Here is a 22,140-nt window from a genome sequence, read left to right as displayed (position 1 = left end):
ACAAAATAGTTCCTACGGATGGGTGTTACTATAGAACTATGTAGAATATAATTTAGTTAATAAGGTATCAAATGAAAGGTGGATGATGACTGCGGGTCCTTGTAGAACACATATTGGCTGGCAATTCTGAATGACACATAAATGTATGAATGAATTCTAAAATTGATCAAGAGTGCATATTTTGCCTTTTCACAGATATGAAGTACCTGGTTTGGTGTATCCAAAGTTGCGGTAACCAGTACGTTACGTTTGTCTGATGATTAAATAACGGTATATTGATCCCGCCTCTATACAACTTTTGGAGAGAAAAAAAATCGGCCATGCAAGAAAGAGGGCGTGCCTGTCCCAAGTCAGGAGCCTGTAATTCAGTTGTTGTCGTTGGATGCTGTATGTGTCATATTTGTTTTGCGTTCATTGTTATGTACATGTACATAAATCAGGCTGTTAGTTTTCTCCTTTTGAATTGTTTTGCACTTGTCTTTTCGGGGCCTTTTTAAAGCTGACTATGGGGTATGGGTTTTGCTGATTGTTGGTGCTTGTACTGCGAACTATAGTTGTTTATATTAATTTCTATGTTAGTTAGTCTCTGGAGAAGAGTTGCCTCAATGGCAATCAGGTCACATCTTCTTATTCTTCTTAGTGTAAGCGGGCGGGGGGCGTTTTAATATTTTTTGTCCTCGGGTTAGTACCAGTTTCCTGGGATTTGAAGAGCAATCCAAAATTTCGAGAGTCAAACAGTTTACGCTATACTAACAAATAATAAAAAAAAAAGTATTACATACAATGAATTTCAACACCTATCAACCTAACCCGAAGCTGGGAATTTATATTACCGAGAAGCTACCTACTATTTATACTAGGAAAGCGGACCTCGACGAGAGCACCCTAGCAACAACTGTAAAGAAAAAGCATCTTATAGCAACCGAGGATAAAGGGATGATTTTCAATGCCGTTTTCAACGATAAAAATGTCAAATGGGGAACCATAGCGAAATCAGACAATACATAACTGTTTCTGTAGTGATATTGCAATATTCTTAAACTGTAAAATTGGTAAAATTAACACGCAATTCTTTACTAAGGGGGTGGGGGTGGGGGCGGATATTGCGATATGACAAACAATAACTAAAGACAACGTTCTTCACTGATGCGGGATTCACACGTTAAGGAAAAGGAAGTATTACCAAGTTGAATTGCAGTTTTCTTTTATCTGAACTATCCCCCTTTTATCTAACAAACGAGAGAAAGGAAAGTGTCATATAAGATTATTAAATTCCGTCGACTGAATGTGCATACGAGTTTTACTCAGCACCGTCGAAAAGTACACTCCCAACAGAAATAGTTTGTTTTATCTAAACTGCGAGTTATGTTAAAATTATTGCTCTGGTAACTTATCTGTAATTATTTATTTGATGATAAAGGTATGATAAAACGCAAATATTTAAAGGTTTGCAAAATTTGTGTTTGATATTATAAAAGAGTCATAATAAAGACCCACTTTATGACGGAGTCGTTGTTTAACATTTTTGGATACTATCTAATTGTAATCTTTGCAGCTCACAAATAAAAAAAATAAGGAAAAGGCCGAAAAACCTTACTGAAACGTATACAATACGTATATACATTTTTTGTAAACGATTCTAATTTTTTCAATACCTTCTCTGAAGAAACTTTGCAAATTGTGCACTATATAAGGATTTCAAACCCTTTACAGAGTATGCTAAGCTCTGAAAGAAGTAGCTTGTTTTGATTCGTATTCTGCAGGGAAAACAGTTTTTTTTTGTGTGTTTTGCTCATGTTTTTATTCCATTGTTTTGTGTTTTGCTATTGCTTTTATAAAAGGGGGAGTCGTGAAATAGATTTTTTAAATGATAAACTCCAGGTATGAAATAAGTTGATATTTTCAATGTTTTGAAGTATTTTTCTCCTCATTTAGTTTTCTTTTATTTGAATGTCTCCAAAAAAGTAGAAAGATTTACATAGAGCGGGCATGGATGCCTGTGCCTCTTTCCCAACAAGGTGTGTGTGTAAATTCTTTTAGTATGCGCTTAACTGCAGTCTGGACTAGCAGAAGGTACAGAACCAATCAGAATTCGGACCTGCTGACAAAAAGAACGTATAAGAAAGTAGTACATAGTTAAAACAAAATAGTTCCTACGGATGGGTGTTACTTTAGAACTATGTAGAATATAATTTAGTTAATAAGGTATCAAATGAAAGGTGGATGATGACTGCGGGTCCTTGTAGAACACATATTGACTGGCAATTCTGAATGACACATAAATGTATGAATGAATTCTAAAATTGATCAAGAGTGCATATTTTGCCTTTTCACAGATATGAAGTACCTGGTTTGGTGTATCCAAAGTTGCGGTAACCAGTACGGTACGTTTGTCTGATGATTAAATAACGGTATATTGATCCCGCCTCTATACAACTTTTGGAGAGAAAAAAAATCGGCCATGCAAGAAAGAGGGCGTGCCTGTCCCAAGTCAGGAGCCTGTAATTCAGTTGTTGTCGTTGGATGCTGTATGTGTCATATTTGTTTTGCGTTCATTGTTATGTACATGTACATAAATCAGGCTGTTAGTTTTCTCCTTTTGAATTGTTTTGCACTTGTCTTTTCGGGGCCTTTTTAAAGCTGACTATGGGGTATGGGTTTTGCTGATTGTTGGTGCTTGTACTGCGAACTATAGTTGTTTATATTAATTTCTATGTTAGTTAGTCTCTGGAGAAGAGTTGCCTCAATGGCAATCAGGTCACATCTTCTTATTCTTCTTAGTGTAAGCGGGCGGGGGGCGTTTTAATATTTTTTGTCCTCGGGTTAGTACCAGTTTCCTGGGATTTGAAGAGCAATCCAAAATTTCGAGAGTCAAACAGTTTACGCTATACTAACAAATAATAAAAAAAAAAGTATTACATACAATGAATTTCAACACCTATCAACCTAGCCCGAAGCTGGGAATTTATATTACCGAGAAGCTACCTACTATTTATACTAGGAAAGCGGACCTCGACGAGAGCACCCTAGCAACAACTGTAAAGAAAAAGCATCTTATAGCAACCGAGGATAAAGGGATGATTTTCAATGCCGTTTTCAACGATAAAAATGTCAAATGGGGAACCATAGCGAAATCAGACAATACATAACTGTTTCTGTAGTGATATTGCAATATTCTTAAACTGTAAAATTGGTAAAATTAACACGCAATTCTTTACTAAGGGGGTGGGGGTGGGGGCGGATATTGCGATATGACAAACAATAACTAAAGACAACGTTCTTCACTGATGCGGGATTCACACGTTAAGGAAAAGGAAGTATTACCAAGTTGAATTGCAGTTTTCTTTTATCTGAACTATCCCCCTTTTATCTAACAAACGAGAGAAAGGAAAGTGTCATATAAGATTATTAAATTCCGTCGACTGAATGTGCATACGAGTTTTACTCAGCACCGTCGAAAAGTACACTCCCAACAGAAATAGTTTGTTTTATCTAAACTGCGAGTTATGTTAAAATTATTGCTCTGGTAACTTATCTGTAATTATTTATTTGATGATAAAGGTATGATAAAACGCAAATATTTAAAGGTTTGCAAAATTTGTGTTTGATATTATAAAAGAGTCATAATAAAGACCCACTTTATGACGGAGTCGTTGTTTAACATTTTTGGATACTATCTAATTGTAATCTTTGCAGCTCACAAATTAAAAAAATAAGGAAAAGGCCGAAAAACCTTACTGAAACGTATACAATACGTATATACATTTTTTGTAAACGATTCTAATTTTTTCAATACCTTCTCTGAAGAAACTTTGCAAATTGTGCACTATATAAGGATTTCAAACCCTTTACAGAGTATGCTAAGCTCTGAAAGAAGTAGCTTGTTTTGATTCGTATTCTGCAGGGAAAACAGTTTTTTTTTGTGTGTTTTGCTCATGTTTTTATTCCATTGTTTTGTGTTTTGCTATTGCTTTTATAAAAGGGGGAGTCGTGAAATAGATTTTTTAAATGATAAACTCCAGGTATGAAATAAGTTGATATTTTCAATGTTTTGAAGTATTTTTCTCCTCATTTAGTTTTCTTTTATTTGAATGTCTCCAAAAAAGTAGAAAGATTTACATAGAGCGGGCATGGATGCCTGTGCCTCTTTCCCAACAAGGTGTGTGTGTAAATTCTTTTAGTATGCGCTTAACTGCAGTCTGGACTAGCAGAAGGTACAGAACCAATCAGAATTCGGACCTGCTGACAAAAAGAACGTATAAGAAAGTAGTACATAGTTAAAACAAAATAGTTCCTACGGATGGGTGTTACTATAGAACTATGTAGAATATAATTTAGTTAATAAGGTATCAAATGAAAGGTGGATGATGACTGCGGGTCCTTGTAGAACACATATTGACTGGCAATTCTGAATGACACATAAATGTATGAATGAATTCTAAAATTGATCAAGAGTGCATATTTTGCCTTTTCACAGATATGAAGTACCTGGTTTGGTGTATCCAAAGTTGCGGTAACCAGTACGGTACGTTTGTCTGATGATTAAATAACGGTATATTGATCCCGCCTCTATACAACTTTTGGAGAGAAAAAAAATCGGCCATGCAAGAAAGAGGGCGTGCCTGTCCCAAGTCAGGAGCCTGTAATTCAGTTGTTGTCGTTGGATGCTGTATGTGTCATATTTGTTTTGCGTTCATTGTTATGTACATGTACATAAATCAGGCTGTTAGTTTTCTCCTTTTGAATTGTTTTGCACTTGTCTTTTCGGGGCCTTTTTAAAGCTGACTATGGGGTATGGGTTTTGCTGATTGTTGGTGCTTGTACTGCGAACTATAGTTGTTTATATTAATTTCTATGTTAGTTAGTCTCTGGAGAAGAGTTGCCTCAATGGCAATCAGGTCACATCTTCTTATTCTTCTTAGTGTAAGCGGGCGGGGGGCGTTTTAATATTTTTTGTCCTCGGGTTAGTACCAGTTTCCTGGGATTTGAAGAGCAATCCAAAATTTCGAGAGTCAAACAGTTTACGCTATACTAACAAATAATAAAAAAAAAAGTATTACATACAATGAATTTCAACACCTATCAACCTAGCCCGAAGCTGGGAATTTATATTACCGAGAAGCTACCTACTATTTATACTAGGAAAGCGGACCTCGACGAGAGCACCCTAGCAACAACTGTAAAGAAAAAGCATCTTATAGCAACCGAGGATAAAGGGATGATTTTCAATGCCGTTTTCAACGATAAAAATGTCAAATGGGGAACCATAGCGAAATCAGACAATACATAACTGTTTCTGTAGTGATATTGCAATATTCTTAAACTGTAAAATTGGTAAAATTAACACGCAATTCTTTACTAAGGGGGTGGGGGTGGGGGCGGATATTGCGATATGACAAACAATAACTAAAGACAACGTTCTTCACTGATGCGGGATTCACACGTTAAGGAAAAGGAAGTATTACCAAGTTGAATTGCAGTTTTCTTTTATCTGAACTATCCCCCTTTTATCTAACAAACGAGAGAAAGGAAAGTGTCATATAAGATTATTAAATTCCGTCGACTGAATGTGCATACGAGTTTTACTCAGCACCGTCGAAAAGTACACTCCCAACAGAAATAGTTTGTTTTATCTAAACTGCGAGTTATGTTAAAATTATTGCTCTGGTAACTTATCTGTAATTATTTATTTGATGATAAAGGTATGATAAAACGCAAATATTTAAAGGTTTGCAAAATTTGTGTTTGATATTATAAAAGAGTCATAATAAAGACCCACTTTATGACGGAGTCGTTGTTTAACATTTTTGGATACTATCTAATTGTAATCTTTGCAGCTCACAAATTAAAAAAATAAGGAAAAGGCCGAAAAACCTTACTGAAACGTATACAATACGTATTTACATTTTTTGTAAACGATTCTAATTTTTTCAATACCTTCTCTGAAGAAACTTTGCAAATTGTGCACTATATAAGGATTTCAAACCCTTTACAGAGTATGCTAAGCTCTGAAAGAAGTAGCTTGTTTTGATTCGTATTCTGCAGGGAAAACAGTTTTTTTTTGTGTGTTTTGCTCATGTTTTTATTCCATTGTTTTGTGTTTTGCTATTGCTTTTATAAAAGGGGGAGTCGTGAAATAGATTTTTTAAATGATAAACTCCAGGTATGAAATAAGTTGATATTTTCAATGTTTTGAAGTATTTTTCTCCTCATTTAGTTTTCTTTTATTTGAATGTCTCCAAAAAAGTAGAAAGATTTACATAGAGCGGGCATGGATGCCTGTGCCTCTTTCCCAACAAGGTGTGTGTGTAAATTCTTTTAGTATGCGCTTAACTGCAGTCTGGACTAGCAGAAGGTACAGAACCAATCAGAATTCGGACCTGCTGACAAAAAGAACGTATAAGAAAGTAGTACATAGTTAAAACAAAATAGTTCCTACGGATGGGTGTTACTATAGAACTATGTAGAATATAATTTAGTTAATAAGGTATCAAATGAAAGGTGGATGATGACTGCGGGTCCTTGTAGAACACATATTGACTGGCAATTCTGAATGACACATAAATGTATGAATGAATTCTAAAATTGATCAAGAGTGCATATTTTGCCTTTTCACAGATATGAAGTACCTGGTTTGGTGTATCCAAAGTTGCGGTAACCAGTACGGTACGTTTGTCTGATGATTAAATAACGGTATATTGATCCCGCCTCTATACAACTTTTGGAGAGAAAAAAAATCGGCCATGCAAGAAAGAGGGCGTGCCTGTCCCAAGTCAGGAGCCTGTAATTCAGTTGTTGTCGTTGGATGCTGTATGTGTCATATTTGTTTTGCGTTCATTGTTATGTACATGTACATAAATCAGGCTGTTAGTTTTCTCCTTTTGAATTGTTTTGCACTTGTCTTTTCGGGGCCTTTTTAAAGCTGACTATGGGGTATGGGTTTTGCTGATTGTTGGTGCTTGTACTGCGAACTATAGTTGTTTATATTAATTTCTATGTTAGTTAGTCTCTGGAGAAGAGTTGCCTCAATGGCAATCAGGTCACATCTTCTTATTCTTCTTAGTGTAAGCGGGCGGGGGGCGTTTTAATATTTTTTGTCCTCGGGTTAGTACCAGTTTCCTGGGATTTGAAGAGCAATCCAAAATTTCGAGAGTCAAACAGTTTACGCTATACTAACAAATAATAAAAAAAAAAGTATTACATACAATGAATTTCAACACCTATCAACCTAACCCGAAGCTGGGAATTTATATTACCGAGAAGCTACCTACTATTTATACTAGGAAAGCGGACCTCGACGAGAGCACCCTAGCAACAACTGTAAAGAAAAAGCATCTTATAGCAACCGAGGATAAAGGGATGATTTTCAATGCCGTTTTCAACGATAAAAATGTCAAATGGGGAACCATAGCGAAATCAGACAATACATAACTGTTTCTGTAGTGATATTGCAATATTCTTAAACTGTAAAATTGGTAAAATTAACACGCAATTCTTTACTAAGGGGGTGGGGGTGGGGGCGGATATTGCGATATGACAAACAATAACTAAAGACAACGTTCTTCACTGATGCGGGATTCACACGTTAAGGAAAAGGAAGTATTACCAAGTTGAATTGCAGTTTTCTTTTATCTGAACTATCCCCCTTTTATCTAACAAACGAGAGAAAGGAAAGTGTCATATAAGATTATTAAATTCCGTCGACTGAATGTGCATACGAGTTTTACTCAGCACCGTCGAAAAGTACACTCCCAGCAGAAATAGTTTGTTTTATCTAAACTGCGAGTTATGTTAAAATTATTGCTTTGGTAACTTATCTGTAATTATTTATTTGATGATAAAGGTATGATAAAACGCAAATATTTAAAGGTTTGCAAAATTTGTGTTTGATATTATAAAAGAGTCATAATAAAGACCCACTTTATGACGGAGTCGTTGTTTAACATTTTTGGATACTATCTAATTGTAATCTTTGCAGCTCACAAATTAAAAAAATAAGGAAAAGGCCGAAAAACCTTACTGAAACGTATACAATACGTATATACATTTTTTGTAAACGATTCTAATTTTTTCAATACCTTCTCTGAAGAAACTTTGCAAATTGTGCACTATATAAGGATTTCAAACCCTTTACAGAGTATGCTAAGCTCTGAAAGAAGTAGCTTGTTTTGATTCGTATTCTGCAGGGAAAACAGTTTTTTTTTTGTGTGTTTTGCTCATGTTTTTATTCCATTGATTTGTGTTTTGCTATTGCTTTTATAAAAGGGGGAGTCGTGAAATAGATTTTTTAAATGATAAACTCCAGGTATGAAATAAGTTGATATTTTCAATGTTTTGAAGTATTTTTCTCCTCATTTAGTTTTCTTTTATTTGAATGTCTCCAAAAAAGTAGAAAGATTTACATAGAGCGGGCATGGATGCCTGTGCCTCTTTCCCAACAAGGTGTGTGTGTAAATTCTTTTAGTATGCGCTTAACTGCAGTCTGTACTAGCAGAAGGTACAGAACCAATCAGAATTCGGACCTGCTGACAAAAAGAACGTATAAGAAAGTAGTACATAGTTAAAACAAAATAGTTCCTACGGATGGGTGTTACTATAGAACTATGTAGAATATAATTTAGTTAATAAGGTATCAAATGAAAGGTGGATGATGACTGCGGGTCCTTGTAGAACACATATTGACTGGCAATTCTGAATGACACATAAATGTATGAATGAATTCTAAAATTGATCAAGAGTGCATATTTTGCCTTTTCACAGATATGAAGTACCTGGTTTGGTGTATCCAAAGTTGCGGTAACCAGTACGGTACGTTTGTCTGATGATTAAATAACGGTATATTGATCCCGCCTCTATACAACTTTTGGAGAGAAAAAAAATCGGCCATGCAAGAAAGAGGGCGTGCCTGTCCCAAGTCAGGAGCCTGTAATTCAGTTGTTGTCGTTGGATGCTGTATGTGTCATATTTGTTTTGCGTTCATTGTTATGTACATGTACATAAATCAGGCTGTTAGTTTTCTCCTTTTGAATTGTTTTGCACTTGTCTTTTCGGGGCCTTTTTAAAGCTGACTATGGGGTATGGGTTTTGCTGATTGTTGGTGCTTGTACTGCGAACTATAGTTGTTTATATTAATTTCTATGTTAGTTAGTCTCTGGAGAAGAGTTGCCTCAATGGCAATCAGGTCACATCTTCTTATTCTTCTTAGTGTAAGCGGGCGGGGGGCGTTTTAATATTTTTTGTCCTCGGGTTAGTACCAGTTTCCTGGGATTTGAAGAGCAATCCAAAATTTCGAGAGTCAAACAGTTTACGCTATACTAACAAATAATAAAAAAAAAAGTATTACATACAATGAATTTCAACACCTATCAACCTAACCCGAAGCTGGGAATTTATATTACCGAGAAGCTACCTACTATTTATACTAGGAAAGCGGACCTCGACGAGAGCACCCTAGCAACAACTGTAAAGAAAAAGCATCTTATAGCAACCGAGGATAAAGGGATGATTTTCAATGCCGTTTTCAACGATAAAAATGTCAAATGGGGAACCATAGCGAAATCAGACAATACATAACTGTTTCTGTAGTGATATTGCAATATTCTTAAACTGTAAAATTGGTAAAATTAACACGCAATTCTTTACTAAGGGGGTGGGGGTGGGGGCGGATATTGCGATATGACAAACAATAACTAAAGACAACGTTCTTCACTGATGCGGGATTCACACGTTAAGGAAAAGGAAGTATTACCAAGTTGAATTGCAGTTTTCTTTTATCTGAACTATCCCCCTTTTATCTAACAAACGAGAGAAAGGAAAGTGTCATATAAGATTATTAAATTCCGTCGACTGAATGTGCATACGAGTTTTACTCAGCACCGTCGAAAAGTACACTCCCAACAGAAATAGTTTGTTTTATCTAAACTGCGAGTTATGTTAAAATTATTGCTCTGGTAACTTATCTGTAATTATTTATTTGATGATAAAGGTATGATAAAACGCAAATATTTAAAGGTTTGCAAAATTTGTGTTTGATATTATAAAAGAGTCATAATAAAGACCCACTTTATGACGGAGTCGTTGTTTAACATTTTTGGATACTATCTAATTGTAATCTTTGCAGCTCACAAATTAAAAAAATAAGGAAAAGGCCGAAAAACCTTACTGAAACGTATACAATACGTATATACATTTTTTGTAAACGATTCTAATTTTTTCAATACCTTCTCTGAAGAAACTTTGCAAATTGTGCACTATATAAGGATTTCAAACCCTTTACAGAGTATGCTAAGCTCTGAAAGAAGTAGCTTGTTTTGATTCGTATTCTGCAGGGAAAACAGTTTTTTTTGTGTGTTTTGCTCATGTTTTTATTCCATTGTTTTGTGTTTTGCTATTGCTTTTATAAAAGGGGGAGTCGTGAAATAGATTTTTTAAATGATAAACTCCAGGTATGAAATAAGTTGATATTTTCAATGTTTTGAAGTATTTTTCTCCTCATTTAGTTTTCTTTTATTTGAATGTCTCCAAAAAAGTAGAAAGATTTACATAGAGCGGGCATGGATGCCTGTGCCTCTTTCCCAACAAGGTGTGTGTGTAAATTCTTTTAGTATGCGCTTAACTGCAGTCTGGACTAGCAGAAGGTACAGAACCAATCAGAATTCGGACCTGCTGACAAAAAGAACGTATAAGAAAGTAGTACATAGTTAAAACAAAATAGTTCCTACGGATGGGTGTTACTATAGAACTATGTAGAATATAATTTAGTTAATAAGGTATCAAATGAAAGGTGGATGATGACTGCGGGTCCTTGTAGAACACATATTGACTGGCAATTCTGAATGACACATAAATGTATGAATGAATTCTAAAATTGATCAAGAGTGCATATTTTGCCTTTTCACAGATATGAAGTACCTGGTTTGGTGTATCCAAAGTTGCGGTAACCAGTACGGTACGTTTGTCTGATGATTAAATAACGGTATATTGATCCCGCCTCTATACAACTTTTGGAGAGAAAAAAAATCGGCCATGCAAGAAAGAGGGCGTGCCTGTCCCAAGTCAGGAGCCTGTAATTCAGTTGTTGTCGTTGGATGCTGTATGTGTCATATTTGTTTTGCGTTCATTGTTATGTACATGTACATAAATCAGGCTGTTAGTTTTCTCCTTTTGAATTGTTTTGCACTTGTCTTTTCGGGGCCTTTTTAAAGCTGACTATGGGGTATGGGTTTTGCTGATTGTTGGTGCTTGTACTGCGAACTATAGTTGTTTATATTAATTTCTATGTTAGTTAGTCTCTGGAGAAGAGTTGCCTCAATGGCAATCAGGTCACATCTTCTTATTCTTCTTAGTGTAAGCGGGCGGGGGGCGTTTTAATATTTTTTGTCCTCGGGTTAGTACCAGTTTCCTGGGATTTGAAGAGCAATCCAAAATTTCGAGAGTCAAACAGTTTACGCTATACTAACAAATAATAAAAAAAAAAGTATTACATACAATGAATTTCAACACCTATCAACCTAACCCGAAGCTGGGAATTTATATTACCGAGAAGCTACCTACTATTTATACTAGGAAAGCGGACCTCGACGAGAGCACCCTAGCAACAACTGTAAAGAAAAAGCATCTTATAGCAACCGAGGATAAAGGGATGATTTTCAATGCCGTTTTCAACGATAAAAATGTCAAATGGGGAACCATAGCGAAATCAGACAATACATAACTGTTTCTGTAGTGATATTGCAATATTCTTAAACTGTAAAATTGGTAAAATTAACACGCAATTCTTTACTAAGGGGGTGGGGGTGGGGGCGGATATTGCGATATGACAAACAATAACTAAAGACAACGTTCTTCACTGATGCGGGATTCACACGTTAAGGAAAAGGAAGTATTACCAAGTTGAATTGCAGTTTTCTTTTATCTGAACTATCCCCCTTTTATCTAACAAACGAGAGAAAGGAAAGTGTCATATAAGATTATTAAATTCCGTCGACTGAATGTGCATACGAGTTTTACTCAGCACCGTCGAAAAGTACACTCCCAGCAGAAATAGTTTGTTTTATCTAAACTGCGAGTTATGTTAAAATTATTGCTTTGGTAACTTATCTGTAATTATTTATTTGATGATAAAGGTATGATAAAACGCAAATATTTAAAGGTTTGCAAAATTTGTGTTTGATATTATAAAAGAGTCATAATAAAGACCCACTTTATGACGGAGTCGTTGTTTAACATTTTTGGATACTATCTAATTGTAATCTTTGCAGCTCACAAATTAAAAAAATAAGGAAAAGGCCGAAAAACCTTACTGAAACGTATACAATACGTATATACATTTTTTGTAAACGATTCTAATTTTTTCAATACCTTCTCTGAAGAAACTTTGCAAATTGTGCACTATATAAGGATTTCAAACCCTTTACAGAGTATGCTAAGCTCTGAAAGAAGTAGCTTGTTTTGATTCGTATTCTGCAGGGAAAACAGTTTTTTTTTTGTGTGTTTTGCTCATGTTTTTATTCCATTGATTTGTGTTTTGCTATTGCTTTTATAAAAGGGGGAGTCGTGAAATAGATTTTTTAAATGATAAACTCCAGGTATGAAATAAGTTGATATTTTCAATGTTTTGAAGTATTTTTCTCCTCATTTAGTTTTCTTTTATTTGAATGTCTCCAAAAAAGTAGAAAGATTTACATAGAGCGGGCATGGATGCCTGTGCCTCTTTCCCAACAAGGTGTGTGTGTAAATTCTTTTAGTATGCGCTTAACTGCAGTCTGTACTAGCAGAAGGTACAGAACCAATCAGAATTCGGACCTGCTGACAAAAAGAACGTATAAGAAAGTAGTACATAGTTAAAACAAAATAGTTCCTACGGATGGGTGTTACTATAGAACTATGTAGAATATAATTTAGTTAATGAGGTATCAAATGAAAGGTTGATGATGACTGCGGGTCCTTGTAGAACACATATTGACTGGCAATTCTGAATGACACATAAATGTATGAATGAATTCTAAAATTGATCAAGAGTGCATATTTTGCCTTTTCACAGATATGAAGTACCTGGTTTGGTGTATCCAAAGTTGCGGTAACCAGTACGGTACGTTTGTCTGATGATTAAATAACGGTATATTGATCCCGCCTCTATACAACTTTTGGAGAGAAAAAAAATCGGCCATGCAAGAAAGAGGGCGTGCCTGTCCCAAGTCAGGAGCCTGTAATTCAGTTGTTGTCGTTGGATGCTGTATGTGTCATATTTGTTTTGCGTTCATTGTTATGTACATGTACATAAATCAGGCTGTTAGTTTTCTCCTTTTGAATTGTTTTGCACTTGTCTTTTCGGGGCCTTTTTAAAGCTGACTATGGGGTATGGGTTTTGCTGATTGTTGGTGCTTGTACTGCGAACTATAGTTGTTTATATTAATTTCTATGTTAGTTAGTCTCTGGAGAAGAGTTGCCTCAATGGCAATCAGGTCACATCTTCTTATTCTTCTTAGTGTAAGCGGGCGGGGGGCGTTTTAATATTTTTTGTCCTCGGGTTAGTACCAGTTTCCTGGGATTGGAAGAGCAATCCAAAATTTCGAGAGTCAAACAGTTTACGCTATACTAACAAATAATAAAAAAAAAAGTATTACATACAATGAATTTCAACACCTATCAACCTAACCCGAAGCTGGGAATTTATATTACCGAGAAGCTACCTACTATTTATACTAGGAAAGCGGACCTCGACGAGAGCACCCTAGCAACAACTGTAAAGAAAAAGCATCTTATAGCAACCGAGGATAAAGGGATGATTTTCAATGCCGTTTTCAACGATAAAAATGTCAAATGGGGAACCATAGCGAAATCAGACAATACATAACTGTTTCTGTAGTGATATTGCAATATTCTTAAACTGTAAAATTGGTAAAATTAACACGCAATTCTTTACTAAGGGGGTGGGGGTGGGGGCGGATATTGCGATATGACAAACAATAACTAAAGACAACGTTCTTCACTGATGCGGGATTCACACGTTAAGGAAAAGGAAGTATTACCAAGTTGAATTGCAGTTTTCTTTTATCTGAACTATCCCCCTTTTATCTAACAAACGAGAGAAAGGAAAGTGTCATATAAGATTATTAAATTCCGTCGACTGAATGTGCATACGAGTTTTACTCAGCACCGTCGAAAAGTACACTCCCAACAGAAATAGTTTGTTTTATCTAAACTGCGAGTTATGTTAAAATTATTGCTCTGGTAACTTATCTGTAATTATTTATTTGATGATAAAGGTATGATAAAACGCAAATATTTAAAGGTTTGCAAAATTTGTGTTTGATATTATAAAAGAGTCATAATAAAGACCCACTTTATGACGGAGTCGTTGTTTAACATTTTTGGATACTATCTAATTGTAATCTTTGCAGCTCACAAATTAAAAAAATAAGGAAAAGGCCGAAAAACCTTACTGAAACGTATACAATACGTATATACATTTTTTGTAAACGATTCTAATTTTTTCAATACCTTCTCTGAAGAAACTTTGCAAATTGTGCACTATATAAGGATTTCAAACCCTTTACAGAGTATGCTAAGCTCTGAAAGAAGTAGCTTGTTTTGATTCGTATTCTGCAGGGAAAACAGTTTTTTTTGTGTGTTTTGCTCATGTTTTTATTCCATTGTTTTGTGTTTTGCTATTGCTTTTATAAAAGGGGGAGTCGTGAAATAGATTTTTTAAATGATAAACTCCAGGTATGAAATAAGTTGATATTTTCAATGTTTTGAAGTATTTTTCTCCTCATTTAGTTTTCTTTTATTTGAATGTCTCCAAAAAAGTAGAAAGATTTACATAGAGCGGGCATGGATGCCTGTGCCTCTTTCCCAACAAGGTGTGTGTGTAAATTCTTTTAGTATGCGCTTAACTGCAGTCTGGACTAGCAGAAGGTACAGAACCAATCAGAATTCGGACCTGCTGACAAAAAGAACGTATAAGAAAGTAGTACATAGTTAAAACAAAATAGTTCCTACGGATGGGTGTTACTATAGAACTATGTAGAATATAATTTAGTTAATAAGGTATCAAATGAAAGGTGGATGATGACTGCGGGTCCTTGTAGAACACATATTGACTGGCAATTCTGAATGACACATAAATGTATGAATGAATTCTAAAATTGATCAAGAGTGCATATTTTGCCTTTTCACAGATATGAAGTACCTGGTTTGGTGTATCCAAAGTTGCGGTAACCAGTACGGTACGTTTGTCTGATGATTAAATAACGGTATATTGATCCCGCCTCTATACAACTTTTGGAGAGAAAAAAAATCGGCCATGCAAGAAAGAGGGCGTGCCTGTCCCAAGTCAGGAGCCTGTAATTCAGTTGTTGTCGTTGGATGCTGTATGTGTCATATTTGTTTTGCGTTCATTGTTATGTACATGTACATAAATCAGGCTGTTAGTTTTCTCCTTTTGAATTGTTTTGCACTTGTCTTTTCGGGGCCTTTTTAAAGCTGACTATGGGGTATGGGTTTTGCTGATTGTTGGTGCTTGTACTGCGAACTATAGTTGTTTATATTAATTTCTATGTTAGTTAGTCTCTGGAGAAGAGTTGCCTCAATGGCAATCAGGTCACATCTTCTTATTCTTCTTAGTGTAAGCGGGCGGGGGGCGTTTTAATATTTTTTGTCCTCGGGTTAGTACCAGTTTCCTGGGATTGGAAGAGCAATCCAAAATTTCGAGAGTCAAACAGTTTACGCTATACTAACAAATAATAAAAAAAAAAGTATTACATACAATGAATTTCAACACCTATCAACCTAACCCGAAGCTGGGAATTTATATTACCGAGAAGCTACCTACTATTTATACTAGGAAAGCGGACCTCGACGAGAGCACCCTAGCAACAACTGTAAAGAAAAAGCATCTTATAGCAACCGAGGATAAAGGGATGATTTTCAATGCCGTTTTCAACGATAAAAATGTCAAATGGGGAACCATAGCGAAATCAGACAATACATAACTGTTTCTGTAGTGATATTGCAATATTCTTAAACTGTAAAATTGGTAAAATTAACACGCAATTCTTTACTAAGGGGGTGGGGGTGGGGGCGGATATTGCGATATGACAAACAATAACTAAAGACAACGTTCTTCACTGATGCGGGATTCACACGTTAAGGAAAAGGAAGTATTACCAAGTTGAATTGCAGTTTTCTTTTATCTGAACTATCCCCCTTTTATCTAACAAACGAGAGAAAGGAAAGTGTCATATAAGATTATTAAATTCCGTCGACTGAATGTGCATACGAGTTTTACTCAGCACCGTCGAAAAGTACACTCCCAACAGAAATAGTTTGTTTTATCTAAACTGCGAGTTATGTTAAAATTATTGCTCTGGTAACTTATCTGTAATTATTTATTTGATGATAAAGGTATGATAAAACGCAAATATTTAAAGGTTTGCAAAATTTGTGTTTGATATTATAAAAGAGTCATAATAAAGACCCACTTTATGACGGAGTCGTTGTTTAACATTTTTGGATACTATCTAATTGTAATCTTTGCAGCTCACAAATTAAAAAAATAAGGAAAAGGCCGAAAAACCTTACTGAAACGTATACAATACGTATATACATTTTTTGTAAACGATTCTAATTTTTTCAATACCTTCTCTGAAGAAACTTTGCAAATTGTGCACTATATAAGGATTTCAAACCCTTTACAGAGTATGCTAAGCTCTGAAAGAAGTAGCTTGTTTTGATTCGTATTCTGCAGGGAAAACAGTTTTTTTTGTGTGTTTTGCTCATGTTTTTATTCCATTGTTTTGTGTTTTGCTATTGCTTTTATAAAAGGGGGAGTCGTGAAATAGATTTTTTAAATGATAAACTCCAGGTATGAAATAAGTTGATATTTTCAATGTTTTGAAGTATTTTTCTCCTCATTTAGTTTTCTTTTATTTGAATGTCTCCAAAAAAGTAGAAAGATTTACATAGAGCGGGCATGGATGCCTGTGCCTCTTTCCCAACAAGGTGTGTGTGTAAATTCTTTTAGTATGCGCTTAACTGCAGTCTGGACTAGCAGAAGGTACAGAACCAATCAGAATTCGGACCTGCTGACAAAAAGAACGTATAAGAAAGTAGTACATAGTTAAAACAAAATAGTTCCTACGGATGGGTGTTACTATAGAACTATGTAGAATATAATTTAGTTAATAAGGTATCAAATGAAAGGTGGATGATGACTGCGGGTCCTTGTAGAACACATATTGACTGGCAATTCTGAATGACACATAAATGTATGAATGAATTCTAAAATTGATCAAGAGTGCATATTTTGCCTTTTCACAGATATGAAGTACCTGGTTTGGTGTATCCAAAGTTGCGGTAACCAGTACGGTACGTTTGTCTGATGATTAAATAACGGTATATTGATCCCGCCTCTATACAACTTTTGGAGAGAAAAAAAATCGGCCATGCAAGAAAGAGGGCGTGCCTGTCCCAAGTCAGGAGCCTGTAATTCAGTTGTTGTCGTTGGATGCTGTATGTGTCATATTTGTTTTGCGTTCATTGTTATGTACATGTACATAAATCAGGCTGTTAGTTTTCTCCTTTTGAATTGTTTTGCACTTGTCTTTTCGGGGCCTTTTTAAAGCTGACTATGGGGTATGGGTTTTGCTGATTGTTGGTGCTTGTACTGCGAACTATAGTTGTTTATATTAATTTCTATGTTAGTTAGTCTCTGGAGAAGAGTTGCCTCAATGGCAATCAGGTCACATCTTCTTATTCTTCTTAGTGTAAGCGGGCGGGGGGCGTTTTAATATTTTTTGTCCTCGGGTTAGTACCAGTTTCCTGGGATTTGAAGAGCAATCCAAAATTTCGAGAGTCAAACAGTTTACGCTATACTAACAAATAATAAAAAAAAAAGTATTACATACAATGAATTTCAACACCTATCAACCTAACCCGAAGCTGGGAATTTATATTACCGAGAAGCTACCTACTATTTATACTAGGAAAGCGGACCTCGACGAGAGCACCCTAGCAACAACTGTAAAGAAAAAGCATCTTATAGCAACCGAGGATAAAGGGATGATTTTCAATGCCGTTTTCAACGATAAAAATGTCAAATGGGGAACCATAGCGAAATCAGACAATACATAACTGTTTCTGTAGTGATATTGCAATATTCTTAAACTGTAAAATTGGTAAAATTAACACGCAATTCTTTACTAAGGGGGTGGGGGTGGGGGCGGATATTGCGATATGACAAACAATAACTAAAGACAACGTTCTTCACTGATGCGGGATTCACACGTTAAGGAAAAGGAAGTATTACCAAGTTGAATTGCAGTTTTCTTTTATCTGAACTATCCCCCTTTTATCTAACAAACGAGAGAAAGGAAAGTGTCATATAAGATTATTAAATTCCGTCGACTGAATGTGCATACGAGTTTTACTCAGCACCGTCGAAAAGTACACTCCCAACAGAAATAGTTTGTTTTATCTAAACTGCGAGTTATGTTAAAATTATTGCTCTGGTAACTTATCTGTAATTATTTATTTGATGATAAAGGTATGATAAAACGCAAATATTTAAAGGTTTGCAAAATTTGTGTTTGATATTATAAAAGAGTCATAATAAAGACCCACTTTATGACGGAGTCGTTGTTTAACATTTTTGGATACTATCTAATTGTAATCTTTGCAGCTCACAAATTAAAAAAATAAGGAAAAGGCCGAAAAACCTTACTGAAACGTATACAATACGTATATACATTTTTTGTAAACGATTCTAATTTTTTCAATACCTTCTCTGAAGAAACTTTGCAAATTGTGCACTATATAAGGATTTCAAACCCTTTACAGAGTATGCTAAGCTCTGAAAGAAGTAGCTTGTTTTGATTCGTATTCTGCAGGGAAAACAGTTTTTTTTGTGTGTTTTGCTCATGTTTTTATTCCATTGTTTTGTGTTTTGCTATTGCTTTTATAAAAGGGGGAGTCGTGAAATAGATTTTTTAAATGATAAACTCCAGGTATGAAATAAGTTGATATTTTCAATGTTTTGAAGTATTTTTCTCCTCATTTAGTTTTCTTTTATTTGAATGTCTCCAAAAAAGTAGAAAGATTTACATAGAGCGGGCATGGATGCCTGTGCCTCTTTCCCAACAAGGTGTGTGTGTAAATTCTTTTAGTATGCGCTTAACTGCAGTCTGGACTAGCAGAAGGTACAGAACCAATCAGAATTCGGACCTGCTGACAAAAAGAACGTATAAGAAAGTAGTACATAGTTAAAACAAAATAGTTCCTACGGATGGGTGTTACTATAGAACTATGTAGAATATAATTTAGTTAATAAGGTATCAAATGAAAGGTGGATGATGACTGCGGGTCCTTGTAGAACACATATTGACTGGCAATTCTGAATGACACATAAATGTATGAATGAATTCTAAAATTGATCAAGAGTGCATATTTTGCCTTTTCACAGATATGAAGTACCTGGTTTGGTGTATCCAAAGTTGCGGTAACCAGTACGGTACGTTTGTCTGATGATTAAATAACGGTATATTGATCCCGCCTCTATACAACTTTTGGAGAGAAAAAAAATCGGCCATGCAAGAAAGAGGGCGTGCCTGTCCCAAGTCAGGAGCCTGTAATTCAGTTGTTGTCGTTGGATGCTGTATGTGTCATATTTGTTTTGCGTTCATTGTTATGTACATGTACATAAATCAGGCTGTTAGTTTTCTCCTTTTGAATTGTTTTGCACTTGTCTTTTCGGGGCCTTTTTAAAGCTGACTATGGGGTATGGGTTTTGCTGATTGTTGGTGCTTGTACTGCGAACTATAGTTGTTTATATTAATTTCTATGTTAGTTAGTCTCTGGAGAAGAGTTGCCTCAATGGCAATCAGGTCACATCTTCTTATTCTTCTTAGTGTAAGCGGGCGGGGGGCGTTTTAATATTTTTTGTCCTCGGGTTAGTACCAGTTTCCTGGGATTTGAAGAGCAATCCAAAATTTCGAGAGTCAAACAGTTTACGCTATACTAACAAATAATAAAAAAAAAAGTATTACATACAATGAATTTCAACACCTATCAACCTAACCCGAAGCTGGGAATTTATATTACCGAGAAGCTACCTACTATTTATACTAGGAAAGCGGACCTCGACGAGAGCACCCTAGCAACAACTGTAAAGAAAAAGCATCTTATAGCAACCGAGGATAAAGGGATGATTTTCAATGCCGTTTTCAACGATAAAAATGTCAAATGGGGAACCATAGCGAAATCAGACAATACATAACTGTTTCTGTAGTGATATTGCAATATTCTTAAACTGTAAAATTGGTAAAATTAACACGCAATTCTTTACTAAGGGGGTGGGGGTGGGGGCGGATATTGCGATATGACAAACAATAACTAAAGACAACGTTCTTCACTGATGCGGGATTCACACGTTAAGGAAAAGGAAGTATTACCAAGTTGAATTGCAGTTTTCTTTTATCTGAACTATCCCCCTTTTATCTAACAAACGAGAGAAAGGAAAGTGTCATATAAGATTATTAAATTCCGTCGACTGAATGTGCATACGAGTTTTACTCAGCACCGTCGAAAAGTACACTCCCAACAGAAATAGTTTGTTTTATCTAAACTGCGAGTTATGTTAAAATTATTGCTCTGGTAACTTATCTGTAATTATTTATTTGATGATAAAGGTATGATAAAACGCAAATATTTAAAGGTTTGCAAAATTTGTGTTTGATATTATAAAAGAGTCATAATAAAGACCCACTTTATGACGGAGTCGTTGTTTAACATTTTTGGATACTATCTAATTGTAATCTTTGCAGCTCACAAATTAAAAAAATAAGGAAAAGGCCGAAAAACCTTACTGAAACGTATACAATACGTATATACATTTTTTGTAAACGATTCTAATTTTTTCAATACCTTCTCTGAAGAAACTTTGCAAATTGTGCACTATATAAGGATTTCAAACCCTTTACAGAGTATGCTAAGCTCTTAAAGAAGTAGCTTGTTTTGATTCGTATTCTGCAGGGAAAACAGTTTTTTTTGTGTGTTTTGCTCATGTTTTTATTCCATTGTTTTGTGTTTTGCTATTGCTTTTATAAAAGGGGGAGTCGTGAAATAGATTTTTTAAATGATAAACTCCAGGTATGAAATAAGTTGATATTTTCAATGTTTTGAAGTATTTTTCTCCTCATTTAGTTTTCTTTTATTTGAATGTCTCCAAAAAAGTAGAAAGATTTACATAGAGCGGGCATGGATGCCTGTGCCTCTTTCCCAACAAGGTGTGTGTGTAAATTCTTTTAGTATGCGCTTAACTGCAGTCTGGACTAGCAGAAGGTACAGAACCAATCAGAATTCGGACCTGCTGACAAAAAGAACGTATAAGAAAGTAGTACATAGTTAAAACAAAATAGTTCCTACGGATGGGTGTTACTATAGAACTATGTAGAATATAATTTAGTTAATAAGGTATCAAATGAAAGGTGGATGATGACTGCGGGTCCTTGTAGAACACATATTGACTGGCAATTCTGAATGACACATAAATGTATGAATGAATTCTAAAATTGATCAAGAGTGCATATTTTGCCTTTTCACAGATATGAAGTACCTGGTTTGGTGTATCCAAAGTTGCGGTAACCAGTACGGTACGTTTGTCTGATGATTAAATAACGGTATATTGATCCCGCCTCTATACAACTTTTGGAGAGAAAAAAAATCGGCCATGCAAGAAAGAGGGCGTGCCTGTCCCAAGTCAGGAGCCTGTAATTCAGTTGTTGTCGTTGGATGCTGTATGTGTCATATTTGTTTTGCGTTCATTGTTATGTACATGTACATAAATCAGGCTGTTAGTTTTCTCCTTTTGAATTGTTTTGCACTTGTCTTTTCGGGGCCTTTTTAAAGCTGACTATGGGGTATGGGTTTTGCTGATTGTTGGTGCTTGTACTGCGAACTATAGTTGTTTATATTAATTTCTATGTTAGTTAGTCTCTGGAGAAGAGTTGCCTCAATGGCAATCAGGTCACATCTTCTTATTCTTCTTAGTGTAAGCGGGCGGGGGGCGTTTTAATATTTTTTGTCCTCGGGTTAGTACCAGTTTCCTGGGATTTGAAGAGCAATCCAAAATTTCGAGAGTCA

The sequence above is a fragment of the Mytilus trossulus genome, chromosome 14, assembly GCF_036588685.1.
Source record: "Mytilus trossulus isolate FHL-02 chromosome 14, PNRI_Mtr1.1.1.hap1, whole genome shotgun sequence".
In the NCBI taxonomy this organism is placed as follows: domain Eukaryota; kingdom Metazoa; phylum Mollusca; class Bivalvia; order Mytilida; family Mytilidae; genus Mytilus; species Mytilus trossulus.
Note: the sequence above shows the minus strand (reverse complement) of the source record.